Raw genomic sequence first — 22,133 nt, 5'->3', positions numbered from 1 at the left:
TGCGGAACGGCGGGCAACGTAAACTGTGGAACAAACGAAGAAACGTCAAAAAGATAAGCGGCACAGAAGGCCGGCAATCGAACACATCGTGGCACGCGGTCGTGCAAATGGCCTGAGCCATTAACCATTTCCGATTGGGCTTGTGCCATTGGGTACATTGGTCAGAATTGGCAAGTTGGCAATTGTGACGCGCCCAACTGTTTCGCTCTTCGCATGGAATCAGCATCGTTCGATCGTCTCGTCACAGCGTCACCATCACCCGCGTTTCACGCCGTTGACGTCAGCGTGTGGTGGCTCCATGGTATTCATTGCGTCGTCAGCATGACGCTCGTATTCAACAATCTTCCGTACAACCTATGCATTAACCTAGGCCAAAAGGTAAGCAAGAAGAATGCGCCGCGGATACATTGAAATCGGCGAGGTAATCCTTCATTGTATGTGTGTTCACATTAATTTTTGGTTTGTCCTTTAAAATGTTTCCCCAGATGTCTCACAAGCCAGATTGTCAGAGAACCCTATCGTCTGCAGAGCAAGATAGCAGCCAACACACTCTTAGTTCCAGAAGGCAGCGGACAACTTGGATTAACGCGCATGTCAATGGGACTAGATACACAGAGGAAGGTGGCTGAAAATGTCACACAATGCCAATAACATTGGAAAAAAAGAAGACGGCAGCGACCAAAAAAGAGGCTGACACCAAAATTTCGCAATCCGTCGAAAAGGATGAGTACCTTTCAACGCAGTTCCGGACTCTGACCTGATCTGCGCGCCCTTTCACAAGCGCACCGGTACACAAGCTGGTCCCCGCCAACTGCCTGCAGTAGGCTGACGCCTCTACCTCCCTGATCCATTCCTGCCGAGTGTCCTAGACACAAGGCCACGGATCAGGTGATGTTCACTAGGTCGTTGGGCGTATATGTGTTTATCGAGAACAGCCACGCATGACACGTCGCCACACTGACAATTGCGGCACGGCGGGCAACGTAAACTGTGGAACAAACGAAGAAACGTCATAAAGATAAGCGGCGCAGAAGGCCGGCAATCAAACACGGCGTGGCACGCGGTCGTACAAATGGCCTGAGCTATACACCATTTCCGATTGGCCTTGTGCCATTGGGTACATTGGTCAGAATTGGCAAGTTGCCAATTGTGACGCGCCCAACCTTTTCGGTCTTCGCATGGAATCAGCATCGTTCGATCGTCTCGTCACAGCGTCACCATCACCCGCGTTTCACGCCGTTGACGTCAGCGTGTGGTGGCTCCATGGTATTCATTGCGTCGTCAGCATGGCGCTGGTATTCAACAGTCTTCAGTACAACCTTTACATTAACCTATGCCAAAAGGTAAGCAAGAATAATGCGCCGTGGATCCATTGAAATCGGCGAGGTAAACCTTCATTGTATGTGTGCTCACATTAATTTTTGGTTTGTCCCTTAAAATGTTTCCCCAGATGTCTCACATGCCACATTCTCAGCGAACCCTCTCGTCTGCAGAGCAATATAGCAGCCAACACACTCTTAGTTCCATAAGCCAACGGAAAACATGGGTGAACGCGCACGTGAAAGGGACTAGATGCAAAGAGTAAGGTGGCTGAAAATGTCACCCAATACCAATAACATTGAAAAAAAAAAGAAGACGGCAGCGAGGAAAACGAGGCTGCCACCTAAATTTCGCAATCCGTCGAAAAGGATGAGTACCTTTCAAAGCAGTTCCGGACTCTGACCTGATCTGCGCACCCTTTCACAAGCGCCCCGGTACACAAGCTGGTCCCCGCCAACTGCCGGCAGCAGGCTGACGCCTCTACTTCCCTGATCCATTCCTGCCGAGTGTCCTAGACACAAGGCCACGGATCAGGTGATGTTCACTAGGTCGTTGGGCGTATATGTGTTTATCGCGAAGAGCCACGCATGACACGTCGCCACACTGACAATTGCGGCACGGCGGGCAACGTAAACTGTGGAACAAACGAAGAAACGTCAAAAAGATAAGCGGCACAGAAGGCCGGCAATCGAACACGGCGTGGCACGCGGTCGTACAAATGGCCTGAACCATTAACCATTTCCGATTGGGCTTGTGCCATTGGGTACATTGGTCAGAATTGGCAACTTGGCAATTGTGACGCGCTTAACTTTTTCGGTCTTCGCATGGAATGAGCATCGTTCGATCGTCTCTTTACAGCGTCACCATCACCCGCGTTTCACGCCGCTGACGTCAGCGTGTGGTGGCTCCATGGTATTCATTGCGTCGTCAGCAGGACGCTGGTATTTCAACAATCTTCTGTACAACCTATACATTAACCTAGGCCAAAAGGTAAGCAAGAAGAATGCGCCGCGGATGCATTGAAATCGGCGAGGTAAACCTTCATTGTATGTGTGTTCACATTAATTTTTGGTTTGTCCCTTAAAATGTTTCCCCAGATGTCTCACATGCCACATTCTCAGAGAACGCTATCGTCTACAGAGCAAGATAGCAGCCAACACACTCTTAGTTCCAGAAGCCAGCGGAAAACATGGGTCAACGCGCACGTGAAAGGGACTAGATGCAAATAGTGAGGTGGCTGAAAATGTCACAATATGCCAATAACATTGAAAAAAAAAGAAGACGGCAGCGACGAAAACGAGGCTGCCACCTAAATTTCGCAATCCGTCAAAAATGGTGAGTACTTTTCAAAGCAGTTCCGGGCTCTGACGCAACCTGCGCGCCCTTTGACAAGCGCACCGGTACACAAGCTGGTTACCGCCAACTGCCGGCAGCAGGCTGACGCCTCTACTTCCCTGAACCATTCCTGCCGAGTGTCCTAGACACAAGGCCAAGGATCAGGTGATGTTCACTAGGTCGTTGGGCGTATATGTGTTTATCGCGAAGAGCCACGAATGTCACGTCGCCACACTGACAATTGCGGAACGGCGGGCAACGTAAACTGTGGAACAAACGAAGAAACGTCAAAAAGATAAGCGGCACACGAGGCCGCCAATCGAACACGGCGTGGGACGCGGTCGTACAAACGGCCTGAGCCATAAACCATTTCCGATTGGGCTTGTGCCATTGGGTACATTGGTCAGAATTGGCAACTTGGCAGTTGTGACGCGCCCAAATTTTCGGTCTTCGCATGGAATCAGCATCGTTCGATCGTCTCGTCACAGCGTCACCATCACCCGCGTTTCACGCCGTTGACATCAACGTGTGGTGGCTCCATGGTATTCATTGCGTCGTCAGCATGACGCTGGTATTCAACAGTCTTCAGTACAACCTATACATTAACTTAGGCCAAAACGTAAGCAAGAAGAATGCGCCGCGGATCCATTGAAATCGGCGAGGTAAGCCTTCATTGTAGGTGTGTTCACATTAATTGTGAGCTTGTCCCTTAGAATGTTTCCCAAGATGTCTCACAAGCCACATTCTCAGAGAACCCTATCGTCTGCAGAGCAAGATAGCAGCCAACACACACTTAGTTCCAGAAGCAAGCGGACAACTTCGGTCAACGCGCATGTGAATAGGACTAGATGCACAGAGTAATGTGGCTGAAAATGCCACACAATGCCAATAAAATTGAAAAAAAGAAGACGGCAGCGACGAAAACGAGACTGTCACCAAAATTTCGCAATCCGTCAAAAAGGATGTGTACTTTTCAAAGCAGTTCAGGGCTCAGACCCGACCTGCGCGCCCTTTCACAAGCGCACCGGTACACGAGCTGGTCCCCGCCAACTGGCGGCAGCAGGCTGACGCCTCTACCTCCCTGATCTATTCCTGCCGAGTGTCCTAGACACAAGGCCAGGGATCAGGTGATGTTCACTAGGTCGTTGGGCGTATATGTGTTTATCGAGAATAGCCACGCATGACACGTCGCCACACTGACAATTGCGGCACGGCGGGCAACGTAAACAGTGGAACAAACGAAGAAACGTCAAAAAGATAAACGGCACAGAAGGCCGGCAATGGAACACGGCGTGGCACGCGGTCGTACAAATGGCCTGAGCCATAAACCATTTCCGATTGGGCTTGTGCCATTGGGTACATTGGTCAGAATTGGCAAGGTGAATTGTGACGCGCCCAACTTCTTCGGTCTTCGCATGGAATCAGCATCGTTCGATCGTCTCGTCACAGCGTCACCATCACCCGCGTTTAACGCCGTTGACGTCAGCGTGTGGTGGATAAATGGTATTCATTGCGTCGTCTGCATTACGCTGGTATTCAACAGTCTTCAGTACAACCTATACATTAACCTAGGCCAAAACGTAAACAAGAAGAATGCGCCGTGGATCCATTGAAATCGGCGAGGTAAACGTTCATTGTAGGTGTGTTCACATTAATTGTGAGCTTGTCCCTTAGAATATTTCCCAAGATGTCTCACAAGCCACATTGTCAGAGAACCCTATCATCTAGAAGAGCAAGATAACAGCCAACACACACTTAGTTCCAGAAACCAGCGGACAACTTGGGTCAACGCGCACGTGAAAGGGACTAGATGCAACGAGTAAGGTGGCTGAAAATGTCACATAATGCCAATAACTTTGAAAGAAAAAGAAGATGGCAGCGACGAAAACGAGGCTGTCACCAAAATTTCGCAATCCGTCAAAAAGGATGAGTACTTTCAAAGCAGTTCCGGGCTCTGACCTGACCTGCGCGCCCTTTCACAAGCGCACCGGTACACAAGCTGGTCCCCGCCAACTGGCGGCAGCAGGCTGACGCCTCTACCTCCCTGATCCATTCCTGCCGAGTGTCCTAGACACGAGGGCACGGATCAGGTGATGTTCACTAGGTCGTTGGGCGTATATGTGTTTTTCGCGAACAGCCACGCATGACACGTCGCCACACTGACAATTGCGGCACGGCGGGCAACGTAAACTGTGGAACAAAGGAAGAAACGTCAAAAAGATAAGCGGCACAGAAGGCCGGCAATCGAACACGGCGTGGCACGCGGTCGTACAAATAGCCTAAGCCATAAAGCATTACCGATTGGCCTTGTGCCACTGGGTACATTGGTGAGAATTGGCAACTTGGGAATTGTGACGCGCCCAACTTTTTCGGTCTTCGCATGGAATCCTCATCGTTCGATCGTCTCGTCACAGCGTCACCATCACCCGCGCTTCACCCCGTTGACGTCAGCGTGTGGTGGCTCCATGGTATTCAATGCGTCGTCACCCTGACGCTGGTATTCAACAGTCTTCAGTACAACCTATACATTAACCTAGGCCAAAACCTAAGCAAGAAGAATGCATCGCGGATCCATTGAAATCGGCGAGGTAAACCTTCATTGTAGGTGTGTTCACATTAATTGTGGCTTTGTCCCTGTTGGAATCGCACCGCTGGCACGAGTTGTTGGAACCTCAGTGCTGACGCCCGTTGTTGCAAATGGGTCGCAAGCCCCAAGGGTAGCGTTGGCCTGGCGGCCTGGGGCACTGGAAGCATCCGAAGGTCCCGGCAAAGCATGAGTCGACTGGTAACAGAACAACTGGTTTATTCTAACATCGCAAAAGAGCGGGCGGTCAGGTCGACCGAAGTGAGAGACGGGAGAGCACGTAACTCGACAGAAGAAATCGGAGCCTCTCTCCTGGCGTCCGGGGGCAGCTGCTCTTATACTCTCGGCGTCGCGGGCAAGAAGGAAGGTCACGGGATGAGACCACGTGACGGCGGAGCTCGGACGAGCTGAGAGACAAGTTGAGACGAGTGTAGTGACGCATCGCCTGGCCGGCGCCTGTCAGACCTCCTCGCTTCACACTTGGGGAGCTCCTCTCCCCGGCTGCTGCGCTTTGACAAGCGTGGCACACACACACACACACACACGCACACACGAAGACACGTGGCACTGAAACACGCCTGGACGCGCTTGGCGGAGAGGCGTATCGGCGGCGCTGAACGGGCCAAAATGTCCGCTGCTTGGAACGAAGCCCCGGCGTCCGTTGCATCCGCGCCGGCTATACCGCGCGTCGTAGGCGAAACGTAACAGACCGCCCCGCCGGGGGAAGGAGATCCCGATGGTCAGGGGACTGCATCCGCTGTCCGGAGGGATGTCGCTTGATGATGCTCATAACCGAAGACGGTCGTCCTTCGGCGTTTCTTGAGCGCAGCGCACAGAGAAGGCCTCGTTCTCTCGTTCAGGTTCATACAGGACACTGCAAAGTGACTTAGGGAGAGTTGACATTTTTGTTCTCGTTCCCGGCAAGCGTTAGAACTACGCCGAAACTCAACCGCTCAGTCAGCAAGCACGAAACAACCCTCACTAAGCCCTGCCAGGCTCTTTCCCCTTTTATACTACTGCCTAGTTCCTTACAGTAGTTTAGCAGCACTCAGAACACGTCCACAAATTGGAAAATTGCACGAGAAAGCACATCATCACTTTGAAACACTACACAAAAGCAATGCTAAAAATCCTGCCTCAGGAAGAAAAACATCAGTAACAAACAATTTTGAGGCTGATTCCCACGTTAGGGGCTTCGACTTAAGCCATCGGCGTTACCGTTGAGACTCCCCTTTTTGTAACGCACCTCAAAGGAATATTGTTGCAAAGCGAGGCTCCAGCGCAGGAGGCGGCCATTTGTGGAAGAGATAGTCTGCAGCCATTGGAGAGGGCAGTGATCCGTCTCGAAGCATGCGAAGCGGAGATCGCAGCGAGCGACCGTACACTAGCTCAGCTGGCGAAAACCCCGTAGCCGCATGCGGCGCGGTCCTCAATGCAAACATCACCCCAGGCAGACACAGCTCCCAGTCAGTTTCGTGTACAAAACACAATGCTCTAAACACGCGCTTCATGACGGAGTGGAGCTTCTCAACGGAATTCGACTGTGGGTGGTGCACTGAGCTGTGTAACAGCTTTACCCCGCACCTTTCGAGAAAGGCTGTCGTCAAAGCGCTAGTAAACACTGTGCCCTGATCTGATTGGATTTCCGCAGGAAAACCAACTCGCGCAAATATGGACAGTAGTGCATTGACTATCTTAACTGAGCTGAGTTCTTTAAGCGGCACTGCTTCAGGGAACTTTGTCGCTGGGCAGATCACAGTCAAAATGTGTCTGTACCCCGTGGCTGTTACCGGCAGAGGTCCCACTGTATCAATAACGAGCCGTCTTAAAGGCTCCGTAATGATAGGTACCAACTTCAACGGCGCCCTCGATTTGTCCCCTGGTTTGCCCACCCGCTGACAGGTGTCACATGTCTTCACAAAGTGGTCTGCGTCCCGAAAACACCCTGGCCAATAGTACTCTTGCAAGAGACGGTCCTTCGTTTTCTTAACTCCTAGGTGTTCGGACCACGAACCCCCATGCGACAAGCGCAACAGATCCTGACGATAGCATTGAGGCACGATCAGCTGATCGAACTCCACTCCTCTGCGGTCTAGATACTTCCGGTACAGGACCCCACCTCTTTCCACAAAGCGAGCATTTTTCTTGGCGATACCTTCCTTGACAATGCAGCGTATGTTTTCTAGGCTGCCATCCTTCTTTTGCTCGGCTATCAAAGCCGACCGGCTGACTTTTAGCAACCTATTAAGTCCGTCTGACGTAGGCGCGATGAGCAAATCTGCAGATAGCTCTTCTAACTTTCCCGCATCGGGAATTTCCTCTCCAGTATCTGGCGCCTTTAACGCTACAGGCTCAATTTTATTCAGTTCGGGCGTGCTCTGAATATCGGCTTGCTGCGCCTCTGACCCTTTTTCATTGTTCGACAACGTCGGTCCCGCAACTACCGCCTTTGCAGCGAGCTCCCGAACCTTCGATCTGGTTAAGGCCTGAACGCTAGCCTCACCAAACAAAAGCCCCTTCTCGCGCAGGAGGTGATCGGACCTGTTCGAAAATAGGTACGGGTACTGGGGGGGCAGCATAGATGACACTGCGGCCTCCGTCTCAAGCGCTCCGAAAGGTCCTTCAATAAGCACTTTTGCTACGGGCAGACACACGCTGTGAGCTTCCACGGCTTGCTTGATCCATGCGCACTCGCCCGTGAACATATCGGGTTCTACGTAGGAGGGGTGAACTACATCCATCGTAGCTGCGGAATCGCGAAGCACTCGGCACTCTTTCCCGTTCACGAGGAGGTCTCGCATGTAAGGCTCGAGAAGCTTCATGTTCTCGTCAGTGCTGCATAAGGACAAAAACACGACTTTTGTTTTTGTTTCTGGACACTGCGCCGAAAAGTGACCCGGCTTCTGGCACGTATAACAAACGCGCGCTTGCCTCGTCTCGAACCGCTTTCTGCGTTCGGCTTCGGCTGCCGCCGTCTCCTTACGTTCGGTCGGACTGCTTTCACTTGCATCCGAACTACGTGTTTCCCCCTTTGCTCTCATGGGCGTGAACTTCGGCCTCTCAAACTTGGAGCCAAATTCACCCTTTTGACCGTCCTTAGCTCCGCGAGCCCGACGCGTCACAAACTCCTCGGCTAGCTCGGCGGCTCTAGCCACCGTACTAACGTCTGGCCTATCCAAGACCCAATACCGCACGTTCTCAGGTAACCGACTATAAAACTGTTCTAGCCCGAAACACTGCAGAACTTTCTCGTGGTCACCAAACGCTTTCTCTTCTTTGAGCCACTCCTCCATGTTTGACATAAGCCTGTACGCAAACTCTGTATATGACTCACTTCTGCCTTTCTCGTTTTCCCGAAACTTCCGACGGAAAGCCTCCGCTGACAGCCTGTACTTTTTTAGCAGACTCGATTTCACTTTGTCGAAATCCTCTGCCTCCTCTCTATTCAAGCGAGCGACTACGTCGGCCGCCTCGCCGGGTAACAAAGTGAGCAAGCGCTGTGGCCACGTTTCCCGAGAGAACCCCTGCTTCTCGCACGTTCGCTCAAAGTTAACCAGGAACAAACCAATGTCCTCTCCAAGCTTAAACGGCCGCATCAGGTCAGTCATTTTGAACGATACTCGTTCTCCTGCACCGTGTGCCTGACTTCCATTACGAGCGCGTTCCATCTCTACCTCGAGACGCTTCATTTCCAAAGCGTGTTCGCGCTCTTCTTTTTCTTTCTGTTCTTTTCGTTCACGCTCATCTTTCTCTTTCTGTTCTTTAAGTTCACGCTCCTGTCTCTCTTTCTGTTCTTTAAGTTCGCGCTCCTGTCTTTTTGCCGTCTCCCTCTCCTCAATGGTCTCAAGGCATTCCGACAGCTCGTCATCCTCAGCTTCTAACTCAAGAATAGCCCTTAGCAGTTCTGGTTTTCTGAGTTTGTCTGAGACATCCAGACCCAACTCTCTTGCAAGCTCCAGCAATTTCGGTTTGCGCAACGACTTCAAATCCATGGCTGCTCTGAATGCTGCTTTCTCTACTGCCTACTATTGTCTTGCCGCAAACTAACCCGGCAGCAACGACAACCACAATTACCAGCTCTGTTTCTGACACTAACAAAACCCTGGCAAAACTCAGTAGAAGAAAGTCCCGCACTCACCAAACCTCGCAGCCAAGAATTCAGCGCAGTCGTTCCGCTGCAGGCAACCAGTCATCACACAGGGCTCGTTGCACTGCTCCCGGATGGTCGTTGTGCTGCTCAGCATACAGTCAACCGCATATCTTCGCTGCTGGCCTCCGTTGTCGCGATCTCACCGCTGGCAACCAGCTGTTGGGTATCGCACCACTGGCACGAGTTGTTGCAAACTCAGCGCTGACACCCGTTGTTGCAAATGGGTCGCAAGCCCCAAGGGTAGCGGCGGCCTGGGGCACTGGAAGCATCCGAAGGTCCCGGCAAAGCATGAGTCGACTGGTAACAGAACAACTGGTTTATTCTAACATCGCAAAAGAGCGGGCGGTCAGGTCGACCGAAGTGAGAGACGGGAGAGCACGTAACTCGACAGAAGAAATCGGAGCCTCTCTCCTGGCGTCCGGGGGCAGCTGCTCTTATACTCTCGGCGTCGCGGGCAAGAAGGAAGGTCACGGGATGAGACCACGTGACGGCGGAGCTCGGACGAGCTGAGAGACAAGTTGAGACGAGTGTAGTGACGCATCGCCTGGCCGGCGCCTGTCAGACCTCCTCGCTTCACACTTGGGGAGCTCCTCTCCCCGGCTGCTGCGCTTTGACAAGCGTGGCACACACACACACACGCACACACGAAGACACGTGGCACTGAAACACGCCTGGACGCGCTTGGCGGGGAGGCGTATCGGCGGCGCTGAACGGGCCAAAATGTCCGCTGCTTGGAACGAAGCCCCGGCGTCCGTTGCATCCGTGCCGGCTATACCGCGCGTCGTAGGCGAAACGTAACATCCCTTAAAGTGATTCCCAAGATGTCTCACAAGCCACATTCTCAGAGAACCCTATCGTCTGCAGAGCAAGATAGCAGCCAACACACACTTAGTTCCAGAAGACAGCGGACATCTTGGGTGAACGCGCATGCCAATGGGACTAGATACACAGAGGAAGGTGGTTGAAAATGTCACACAATGCCAATAACACTGAAAAAAAAAAGAAGACGGCAGCGACGAAAACGAGGCTGCCACCAAAATTTCACAATCCGCCAAAAAGGGTGAGTACTTTTTAAAGCAGTTCTGGGCTCTGACCCGACCTGCGCGCCCTTTCACTAGCGCACCAGTACACAAGCTGCTTCCCGCCAACCGCCGGCAGCAGGCTGACGCCTCTACCTGCCTGATCCATTCCTGCCGAGTGTCCTAGACGCAAGACCACGGATGAGGTGGTGTTCAATAGGTCGTTGGGCGCATGTGTGTTTATCGAGAACAGCCACGCATGACACGTCGTCACACTGCCAATTGCGGCACGGCGGGCGACGTAAACTGTGGAACAAACAAAGAAACGTCAAAAAGATGCGCGGCACAGAAGGCCGGCAATCGAACACGGCGTGTAACGCGGTCGTACAAATAGCCTGAGCCATAAACCATTTCCCATTCGCCTTGTGCCAGCAGGTACATTGGTCAGAATAGGCAACTTGGGAATTGTGACGCGCCCAACTTCTTCGGTCTTCGCATGGAATCAGCATCGTTCGATCGTCTCGTCACAGCGTCACCATCACCCGCGCTTCACCCCGTTGACGTCAGCGTGTGGTGGCTCCATGGTATTCATTGCGTCGTCATCATGACGCTGGTATTCAACAGTCTTCAGTACAAGCTATACATTAACATATGCCAAAACCTAAGCAACGAGGATGCGCCGCGGATCCATTGAAATCGGCGAGGAAAGCCTTCATTGTAGGTGTGTTCAGATTAATTGTGGGTTTGTCCCTTAAAATGTCTCCCCAGATGTCTCACAAGCCATATTGTCAGAGAACCCTATCGTCTGCAGAGCAAGATAGCAGCCAACACACTCTTAGTTCCAGAAGCCAGCGGACAACTTGGGTTAACGCGCATGTCAATGGGACTAGATACACAGAGGAAGGTGGCTGAAAATGTCACACAATGCCAATAACATTGGAAAAAAAGAAGACGGCAGTGACCAAAAACAGGCTGACACCAAAATTTCGCAATCCGTCGAAAAGGATGAGTACCTTTCAAAGCAGTTCCGGACTCTGACCTGATCTGCGCGCCCTTTCACAAGCGCACCGGTACACAAGCTGGTCCCCGCCAACTGCCTGCAGCAGGCTGACGCCTCTACCTCCCTGATCCATTCCTGCCGAGTGTCCTAGACACAAGGCCACGGATCAGGTGATATTCACTAGGTCGTTGGGCGTATATGTGTTTATCGCGAACATCCACGCGTTACACGCCGCCACACTGACAATTGCGGCACGGCGGGCAACGTAAACTGTGGAACAAACGAAGAAACGTCAAAAAGATAAGCGGCGCAGAAGGCCGGCAATCAAACACGGCGTGGCACGCGGTCGTACAAATGGCCTGAGCTATACACCATTTCCGATTGGCCTTGTGCCATTGGGTACATTGGTCAGAATTGGCAAGTTGGCAATTGTGACGCGCCCAACCTTTTCGGTCTTCGCATGGAATCAGCATCGTTCGATCGTCTCGTCACAGCGTCACCATCACCCGCGTTTCACGCCGTTGACGTCAGCGTGTGGTGGCTCCATGGTATTCATTGCGTCGTCAGCATGACGCTGGTATTCAACAATCTTCAGTACGACCTATACATTAACCTAGGCCAAAAGGTAAGCAAGAGCAATGCGCCGCGGATCCATTGAAATCGGCGAGGTAAACCTTCATTTATGTGTGTTCACATTAATTTTTGGTTTGTCCCTTAAAATGTTTCCCCAGATGTCTCACATGCCACATTCTCAGAGAACGCTATCGTCTCCAGAGCAAGATAGCAGCCAACACACTCTTAGTTCCAGAAGCCAGCGGAAAACATTGGTCAACGCGCACGTGAAAGGGACTAGATGCAAATAGTGAGGTGGCTGAAAATGTCACACAATGCCAATAACATTGAAAAAAAAAAGAAAACGGCAGCGACGAAAACGAGGCTGCCACCTAAATTTCGCTATCCATCAAAAATGGTGAGTACTTTTGAAAGCAGTTCCGGGCTCTGACCTGACCTGCGCGCATTTTCACAAGCGCACTGGTCCACAAGCTGGTCCCCGCCAACCGCCGGCAGCAGGCTGACGCCTCTACTTCCCTGATCCATTCCTGCCGAGTGTCCTAGACACAAGGCCACGGATCAGGTGATGTTCACTAGGTCGTTGGGCGTATATGTGTTCATCGCGAAGAGCCACGCATGACACGTCGCCACACTGACAATTGCGGCACGGCGGGCAACGTAAACTGTGGAACAAACGAAGAAACGTCAAAAAGATAAGCGGCACACGAGGCCGCCAATCGAACACGGCGTGGGACGCGGTCGTACAAACGGCCTGAGCCATAAACCATTTCCGATTGGGCTTGTGCCATTGGGTACATTGGTCAGAATTGGCAACTTGGCAATTGTGACGCGCCCAACTTTTTCGGTCTTCGCATGGAATCAGCATCGTTCGATCGTCTCGTCACAGCGTCACCATCACCCGCGTTTCACGCCGTTGACATCAACGTGTGGTGGCTCCATGGTATTCATTGCGTCGTCAGCATGACGCTGGTATTCAACAGTCTTCAGTACAACCTATACATTAACTTAGGCCAAAACGTAAGCAAGAAGAATGCGCCGCGGATCCATTGAAATCGGCGAGGTAAGCCTTCATTGTAGGTGTGTTCACATTAATTGTGAGCTTGTCCCTTAGAATATTTCCCAAGATGTCTCACAAGCCACATTCTCAGAGAACCCTATCGTCTGCAGAGCAAGATAGCAGCTAACACACACTTAGTTCCAGAAGCAACCGGACAACTTCGGTCAACGCGCATGTGAATAGGACTAGATGCACAGAGTAATGTGGCTGAAAATGCCACACAATGCCAATAAATTGAAAAAAAGAAGACGGCAGCGACGAAAACGAGACTGTCACCAAAATTTCGCAATCCGTCAAAAAGGATGTGTACTTTTCAAAGCAGTTCAGGGCTCAGACCCGACCTGCGCGCCCTTTCACAAGCGCACCGGTACACGAGCTGGTCCCCGCCAACTGGCGGCAGCAGGCTGACGCCTCTACCTCCCTGATCTATTCCTGCCGAGTGTCCTAGACACAAGGCCACGGATCAGGTGATGTTCACTTGGTCGTTGGGCGTATATGTGTTTATCGAGAACAGCAACGCATGACACGTCGCCACACTGACAATTGCGGCAAGACGGGCAAGGTAAACTGTGGAACAAACGAAGAAACGTCAAAAAGATAAGCGGCACACCAGGCCGCCAATCGAACACGGCGTGGGACGCGGTCATACAAATGGCCTGAGCCATAAACCATTTCCGATTGGCCTTGTGCCATTGGGTACATTGGTCAGAATTGGCAACTTGTGAATTGTGACGCGCCCAACTTCTTCGGTCTTCGCATGGAATCAGCATCGTTCGATTGTCTCGTCACAGCGTCACCATCACCCGCGTTTAACGCCGTTGACGTCAGCGTGTGGTGGATAAATGGTATTCATTGCGTCGTCAGCATTACGCTGGTATTCAACAGTCATCAGTACAACCTTTACATTAACCTAGGCCAAAACGTAAACAAGAAGAATGCGCCGCGGATCCATTGAAATCGGCGAGGTAAACGTTCATTGTAGGTGTGTTCACATTATTGTGGGTTTGTCCCTTAAAATGTTTCCCCAGATGTCTCACAAGCCACATTGTCAGAGAACCCTATCATCTAGAAGAGCAAGATAACAGCCAACACACACTTAGTTCCAGAAACCAGCGGACAACTTGGGTCAACGCGCACATGAAAGGGACTAGAAGCAACGAGTAAGGTGGCTGAAAATGTCACATAATGCCAATAGCTTTGAAAGAAAAAGAAGATGGCAGCGACGAAAACGAGGCTGTCACCAAAATTTCGCAATCCGTCAAAAAGGATGAGTACTTTCAAAGCAGTTCCGGGCTCTGACCTGACCTGCGCGCCCTTTCACAAGCGCACCAGTACACAAGCTGCTTCCCGCCAACCGCCGGCAGCAGGCTGACGCCTCTACCTGCCTGATCCATTCCTGCCGAGTGTCCTAGACGCAAGACCACGGATCAGGTGGTGTTCACTAGGTCGTTGGGCGCATGTGTGTTTATCGAGAACAGCCACGCATGACACGTCGTCACACTGCCAATTGCGGCACGGCGGGCGACGTAAACTGTGGAACAAACGAAGAAACGTCAAAAAGATGCGCGGCACAGGAGGCCGGCAATCGAACACGGCGTGTAACGCGGTCGTACAAATAGCCTGAGCCATAAACCATTTCCCATTCGCCTTGTGCCAGCAGGTACATTGGTCAGAATAGGCAACTTGGGAATTGTGACGCGCCCAACTTTTTCGGTCTTCGCATGGAATCAGCATCGTTCGATCGTCTCGTCACAGCGTCCCCATCACGCGCGTTTCACGCCGTTGACGTCAGCGTGTGGTGGCCCCATGGTATTCATCGCGTCGTCACCATGGCGCTGGTATTCAACAGTCTTCAGTACAACCTATACATTAACATAAGCCAAAACCTAAGCAACGAGTATGCGCCGCGGATCCATTGAAATCGGCGAGGTAAGCCTTCATTGTAGTTGTGTTCACTGTAATTGTGGCTTTGTCCCTTAAAATGTCTCCCCAGATGTCTCACAACCCATATTGTCAGAGAACCCTATCGTCTGCAGAGCAAGATAGCAGCACACACACTTAGTTACAGAAGCCAGCGGACATCTTGGGTCAACGCGCTTGTCAATGGGACTAGATACCAGAGGAAGGTGGTTGAAAATGTCACACAATGCCAATAACATTAAAAAAAAAGGAAGACGGCTGCTACGAAAACGAGGCTGCCACAAAAGTTTCGCAATCCGTCAAAAAGGGTAATTTTTAAAGCAGTTCCGGGCTCTGACCCGACCTGCGCGCCCTTTCACAAGCGCACCGGTACACAAGCTGGTCCCCGCCAACCGCCGGCAGCAGGCTGACGCCTCTACCTCCCTGATCCATTCCTGCCGAATGTCCTAGACGCAAGGCCACGGATCAGGTGATGTTCACTAGGTCGTTGGGCGTATATGTGTTTATAGAGAACAGCCACGCATGACACGTCGTCAGACTGACAATTGCGGCACGGCGGGCAACGTAAACTGTGGAACAAACGAAGAAACCTCAAAAAGATGACCGGCACAGAAGGCCGGCAATCGAACACGGCGTGGCACGCGGTCGTACAAATAGCCTGAGCCATAAACCACTTCCCATTGGCCTTGTGTCATTGGGTACATTGGTCAGAATAGGCAACTTGGAAATTGTGACGCGCCCAACTTCTTCGGTGTTCACATGGAATCAGCATCGTTCGATCCTCTCGTCACAGCGTCACCATCTCCCGCGTTTCACGCCGTTGACGTCAGCGTGTGGTGGCTCCATGGTATTCATTGCGTCATCACCATGACGCTGGTATTCAACAGTCTTCAGTACAACCTACACAATAACATAAGCTAAAACGTAAGCAAGAAGAATGCCCTGCGGATCCATCGAAATCGGCGACGTAAGCCTTCATTGTAGGTGTGTTCACATTAATTGTGGATTTGTCCCTTAAAATGATTCCCAAGATGTATCACATGCCACATTCTCAATGAACCCTATCGACTGCAGAGCAAGATAGCAGCCAACACACACTTAGTTCCAGAAGCACGCTGACAACTTGGGTCAACGCGCATGTGAATGGGACTAGATGCACAGAGGAAGGTCGCTGAAAATGTCACACAATGCCAACAACATTGAAAAAAGGAAGACGGCAGCGACGAAAACGAGGCTGCCACCAAAGTTTCGCAATCCGTCGAAAAGGCTGAGTACTTTACAAATCATTTCTGGGCTCTGACCCGACCTGTGCGCCCTTTCACAAGCGCACCGGTACACAAGCTGGTCCCCGCCAACCGCCGGCAGCAGGCTGACTCCTCTACCTCCCTGATCCATTCCTGCCCAGTGTCCTAGACACAAGGCCACGGATCAGGTGATGTTTACTAGGTCGTTGGGCGTATATGTGTTTGTCGAAAAAAGCCACGCATGACTAGTCGTCACACTGACAACTGCGGCACGGCGGGCAACGTAAACTGTGGAACAAACGAAGAAACGTCAAAAAGATGAGCGGCACAGAAGGCCGGCAATCGAACACGGCGTGGCACGCGGTCGTACAAATAGCCTGAGCTAGAAACCACTTCCGATAGACCTTGTGCCATTGGGTACATTGGTCAGAATTGGCAACTTGGCAATTGTGACGCGCCCAACTTTTTCGGTCTTCGCATGGAATCAGCATCGTTCGATCGTCTCGTCACAGCGTCCCCATCACGCGCGTTTCACGCCGTTGACGTCAGCGTGTGGTGGCCCCATGGTATTCATCGCGTCGTCACCATGGCGCTGGTATTCAACAGTCTTCAGTACAACCTATACATTAACATAAGCCAAAACCTAAGCAACGAGTATGCGCCGCGGATCCATTGAAATCGGCGAGGTAAGCCTTCATTGTAGTTGTGTTCACTGTAATTGTGGCTTTGTCCCTTAAAATGTCTCCCCAGATGTCTCACAACCCATATTGTCAGAGAACCCTATCGTCTGCAGAGCAAGATAGCAGCACACACACTTAGTTACAGAAGCCAGCGGACATCTTGGGTCAACGCGCTTGTCAATGGGACTAGATACCAGAGGAAGGTGGTTGAAAATGTCACACAATGCCAATAACATTAAAAAAAAAGGAAGACGGCTGCTACGAAAACGAGGCTGCCACAAAAGTTTCGCAATCCGTCAAAAAGGGTAATTTTTAAAGCAGTTCCGGGCTCTGACCCGACCTGCGCGCCCTTTCACAAGCGCACCGGTACACAAGCTGGTCCCCGCCAACCGCCGGCAGCAGGCTGACGCCTCTACCTCCCTGATCCATTCCTGCCGAATGTCCTAGACGCAAGGCCACGGATCAGGTGATGTTCACTAGGTCGTTGGGCGTATATGTGTTTATAGAGAACAGCCACGCATGACACGTCGTCACACTGACAATTGCGGCACGGCGGGCAACGTAAACTGTGGAACAAACGAAGAAACCTCAAAAAGATGAGCGGCACAGAAGGCCGGCAATCGAACACGGCGTGGCACGCGGTCGTACAAATAGCCTGAGCCATAAACCACTTCCCATTGGCCTTGTGTCATTGGGTACATTGGTCAGAATAGGCAACTTGGAAATTGTGACGCGCCCAACTTCTTCGGTGTTCACATGGAATCAGCATCGTTCGATCCTCTCGTCACAGCGTCACCATCTCCCGCGTTTCACGCCGTTGACGTCAGCGTGTGGTGGCTCCATGGTATTCATTGCGTCATCACCATGACGCTGGTATTCAACAGTCTTCAGTACAACCTACACAATAACATAAGCTAAAACGTAAGCAAGAAGAATGCCCTGCGGATCCATCGAAATCGGCGACGTAAGCCTTCATTGTAGGTGTGTTCACATTAATTGTGGATTTGTCCCTTAAAATGATTCCCAAGATGTCTCACATGCCACATTCTCAATGAACCCTATCGACTGCAGAGCAAGATAGCAGCCAACACACACTTAGTTCCAGAAGCACGCTGACAACTTGGGTCAACGCGCATGTGAATGGGACTAGATGCACAGAGGAAGGTCGCTGAAAATGTCACACAATGCCAACAACATTGAAAAAAGGAAGACGGCAGCGACGAAAACGAGGCTGCCACCAAAGTTTCGCAATCCGTCGAAAAGGCTGAGTACTTTTCAAATCATTTCTGGGCTCTGACCCGACCTGTGCGCCCTTTCACAAGCGCACCGGTACACAAGCTGGTCCCCGCCAACCGCCGGCAGCAGGCTGACTCCTCTACCTCCCTGATCCATTCCTGCCCAGTGTCCTAGACACAAGGCCACGGATCAGGTGATGTTTACTAGGTCGTTGGGCGTATATGTGTTTGTCGAAAAAAGCCACGCATGACTAGTCGTCACACTGACAACTGCGGCACGGCGGGCAACGTAAACTGTGGAACAAACGAAGAAACGTCAAAAAGATGAGCGGCACAGAAGGCCGGCAATCGAACACGGCGTGGCACGCGGTCGTACAAATAGCCTGAGCTAGAAACCACTTCCGATAGACCTTGTGCCATTGGGTACATTGGTCAGAATTGGCAACTTGGCAATTGTGACGCGCCCAACTTTTTCGGTCTTCGCATGGAATCAGCATCGTTCGATCGTCTCGTCACAGCTTCACCATCACCCGCGTTTCACGCCGCTGAGGTCAGCGTGTGGTGGCTCCATAGTATTCATTGCGTCGTCAGCAGGACGCTGGTATTCAACAATCTTCAGTACAACCTATACATTAACCTAGGCCAAAAGGTAAGCAAGAAGAATGCGCCGCGGATCCATTGAAATCGGCGAGGTAAACCTTCATTGTATGTGTGTTCACATTAATTTTTGGTTTGTCCCTTAGAATGTTTCCCAAGATGTCTCACAAGCCACATTCTCAGAGAACCCTATCGTCTGCAGAGCAAGATAGCAGCCAACACACACTTAGTTCCAGAAGCAAGCGGACAACTTCGGTCAACGCGCATGTGAATAGGACTAGATGCACAGAGTTATGTGGCTGAAAATGCCACACAATGCCAATAAAATTGAAAAAAAGAAGACGGCAGCGACGAAAACGAGACTGTCACCAAAATTTCGCAATCCGTCAAAAAGGATGTGTACTTTTCAAAGCAGTTCAGGGCTCAGACCCGTCCTGCGCGCCCTTTCACAAGCGCACCGGTACACGAGCTGGTCCCCGCCAACTGGCGGCAGCAGGCTGACGCCTCTACCTCCCTGATCGATTCCTGCCGAGTGTCCTAGACACAAGGCCACGGATCAGGTGATGTTCACTTGGTCGTTGGGCGTATATGTGTTTATCGAGAACAGCAACGCATGACACGTCGCCACACTGACAATTGCGGCAAGACGGGCAAGGTAAACTGTGGAACAAACGAAGAAACGTCAAAAAGATAAGCGGCACACGAGGCCGCCAATCGAACACGGCGTGGGACGCGGTCGTACAAACGGCCTGAGCCATCAACCGTTTCCGATTGGCCTTGCGCAATTGGGTACATTGGTCAGAATTGGCAACTTGGGAATTGTGACGCGCCCAACTTCTTCGGTCTTCGCATGGAATCAGCATCGTTCGATCGTCTCGTCACAGCGTGACCATCACCCACGTTTCACGCTGTTGGCGTCAGCGTGTGGTGGTTCCATGGTATTCATTGCGTCGTCGGCATGACGCTGGTATTCAACAGTCTTCAGTACAACCTATACATTAACCTAGGCCAAAACTTAAGCAAGAAGGAAGCGCCGCGGATCCATTGAAATGAGCGACGTAAGCGTTCATCGTAGGTGTGTTCACAGTGTTTGTGGGTTTGTCCCATAAATTTTTCCCAAGATGTCTCACATGCCACATTCTCAGAGAACCCTATCGTCTGCAGAGCAAGATAGCAGCCAACACACTATGAGTTCCAGAAGCCAGCGGACAACCTGGGTCAACGCGCATGTCAATGGGACTAGATACACAGAGGAAGGTGGCTGAAAATGTCACACAATGCCAATAACATTGGAAAATAGAAGACGGCAGGGACCAAAAACGAGGCTGCCACCAAAATTTCGCAATGCGTCAAAAAAGGATGAGTACTCTTCAAAGCAGTTCCGGGCTCTGACCCGTCCTGCGCGCCCTTTCACAAGCGCACCGGTACACGAGCTGGTCCCCGCCAACTGGCGGCAGCCTGCTGACGCCTCTACCTCCCTGATCTATTCCTGCCGAGTGTCCTAGACACAAGGCCACGGATCAGGTGATGTTCACTTGGTCGTTGGGCGTATATGTGTTTATCGAGAACAGCAACGCATGACACGTCGCCACACTGACAATTGCGGCAATACGGGCAAGGTAAACTGTGGAACAAACGAAGAAACGTCAAAAAGATAAGCGGCACACGAGGCCGCCAATCGAACAGGGCGTGGCACGCGGTCGTACAAATGGCCTGAACCATTAACCATTTCCGATTGGGCTTGTGCCATTGGGTACATTGGTCAGAATTGGCAACTTGGCAATTGTGACGCGCCCAACTTTTTCGGTCTTCGCATGGAATCAGCATCGTTCGATCGTCTCTTTACAGCGTCACCATCACCCGCGTTTCACGCCGCTGACGTCAGCGTGTGGTGGCTCCATGGTATTCATTGCGTCGTCAGCAGGACGCTGGTATTCAACAATCTTCAGTACAACCTATACATTAACCTCGGCCAAAAGGTAAGCAAGAAGAATGCGCCGCGGATCCATTGAAATCGGCGAGGTAAACCTTCGTTGTATGTGTGTTCACATTAATTTTTGGTTTGTCCCTTAAAATGTTTCCCCAGATGTCTCACATGCCACATTCTCAGAGAACGCTATCGTCTGCAGAGCAAGATAGCAGCCAACACACTCTTAGTTCCAGAAGCCAGCGGAAAACATGGGTCAACGCGCACGTGAAAGGGACTAGATGCAAATAGTGAGGTGGCTGAAAATGTCACACAATGCCAATAACATTGAAAAAAAAAGAAGACGTCAGCGACGAAAACGAGGCTGCCACCTAAATTTCGCTATCCATCAAAAATGGTGAGTACTTTTGAAAGCAGTTCCGGGCTCTGACCTGACCTGCGCGCATTTTCACAAGCGCACTGGTCCACAAGCTGGTCTCCGCCAACCGCGTCAGCAGGCTGACGCCTCTACCTCCCTCATCCGTTCCAGCCGAGTGTCCTAGACGGAAAGCCACGGATCAGGTGATGTTATCTAGGTCGTTGGGCGCATATGTGTTTATCGAGAACAGCCACGCATGACACGTCGTCACACTGACAATTGTGGCACGGCGGGTAACGTAAACTGTGGAACAAACGAAGAAACGTCAAAAAGATGAGTGGCACAGAAGGCCGGCAATCGAACACGGCGTGGCAAGCGGTCGTACAAATAGCCTGAGCCATAAACCATTTCTCATTGGCCTTGTGCCATTGGGTACATTGGTCAGAATAGGCAACTTGGAAATCGTGACGCGCCAAACTTCTTCGGTCTTCGCATGGAATTAGCATCGTTCGATCGTCTCGTCGCAGCGTCACCATCACCCGCGTTTCACGCCGTTGACGTCAGCGTGTGGTGGCTCCATGGTATTCATTGCGTCGTCACCATGACGCTGGTATTCAGCAGTCTTCAGTGCAACCTATACATGAACCTAGGCCAAATTGTATGTAAGAAGAATGCGCCGTGGATCCATTGAAATCGGCGACGTAAGCCTTCATTGTAGGTGTGTTCACATTAATTGTGGGTTTGTCCCTTAAAATGTTTCCCAAGATGTCTCACAAGCCACATTCTCAGAGAACCCTATCGTCTGCAGAGCAAGATAGCAGCCAACACACACTTAGTTACAGAAGCAAGCGGACAACTTGGGTCAACGCGCAGGTGAATAGGACTAGATGCACAGAGGAAGGTCGCTGAAAATGTTACACAATGTAAATAACATTGGAAAAAAAGAAGACGGCAGCGACCGAAACCGAGGCTGCCACCGAAATTTCCCAATCCATCAAAAAGGATGAGTACTTTTGAAAGCAGTTCCGGGCTCTGACCTGGCCTGCGCGCCCTTTCACAAGCGCACTGGTCCACAAGCTGGTCCCCGCCAACCGCCGGCAGCAGGCTGACGCCTCTACCTCCCTGATCCATTTC

Source organism: Dermacentor andersoni, chromosome 2, assembly GCF_023375885.2.
Source record: "Dermacentor andersoni chromosome 2, qqDerAnde1_hic_scaffold, whole genome shotgun sequence".
Lineage (NCBI taxonomy): Eukaryota > Metazoa > Arthropoda > Arachnida > Ixodida > Ixodidae > Dermacentor > Dermacentor andersoni.
This window is presented reverse-complemented; position numbering follows the sequence as displayed.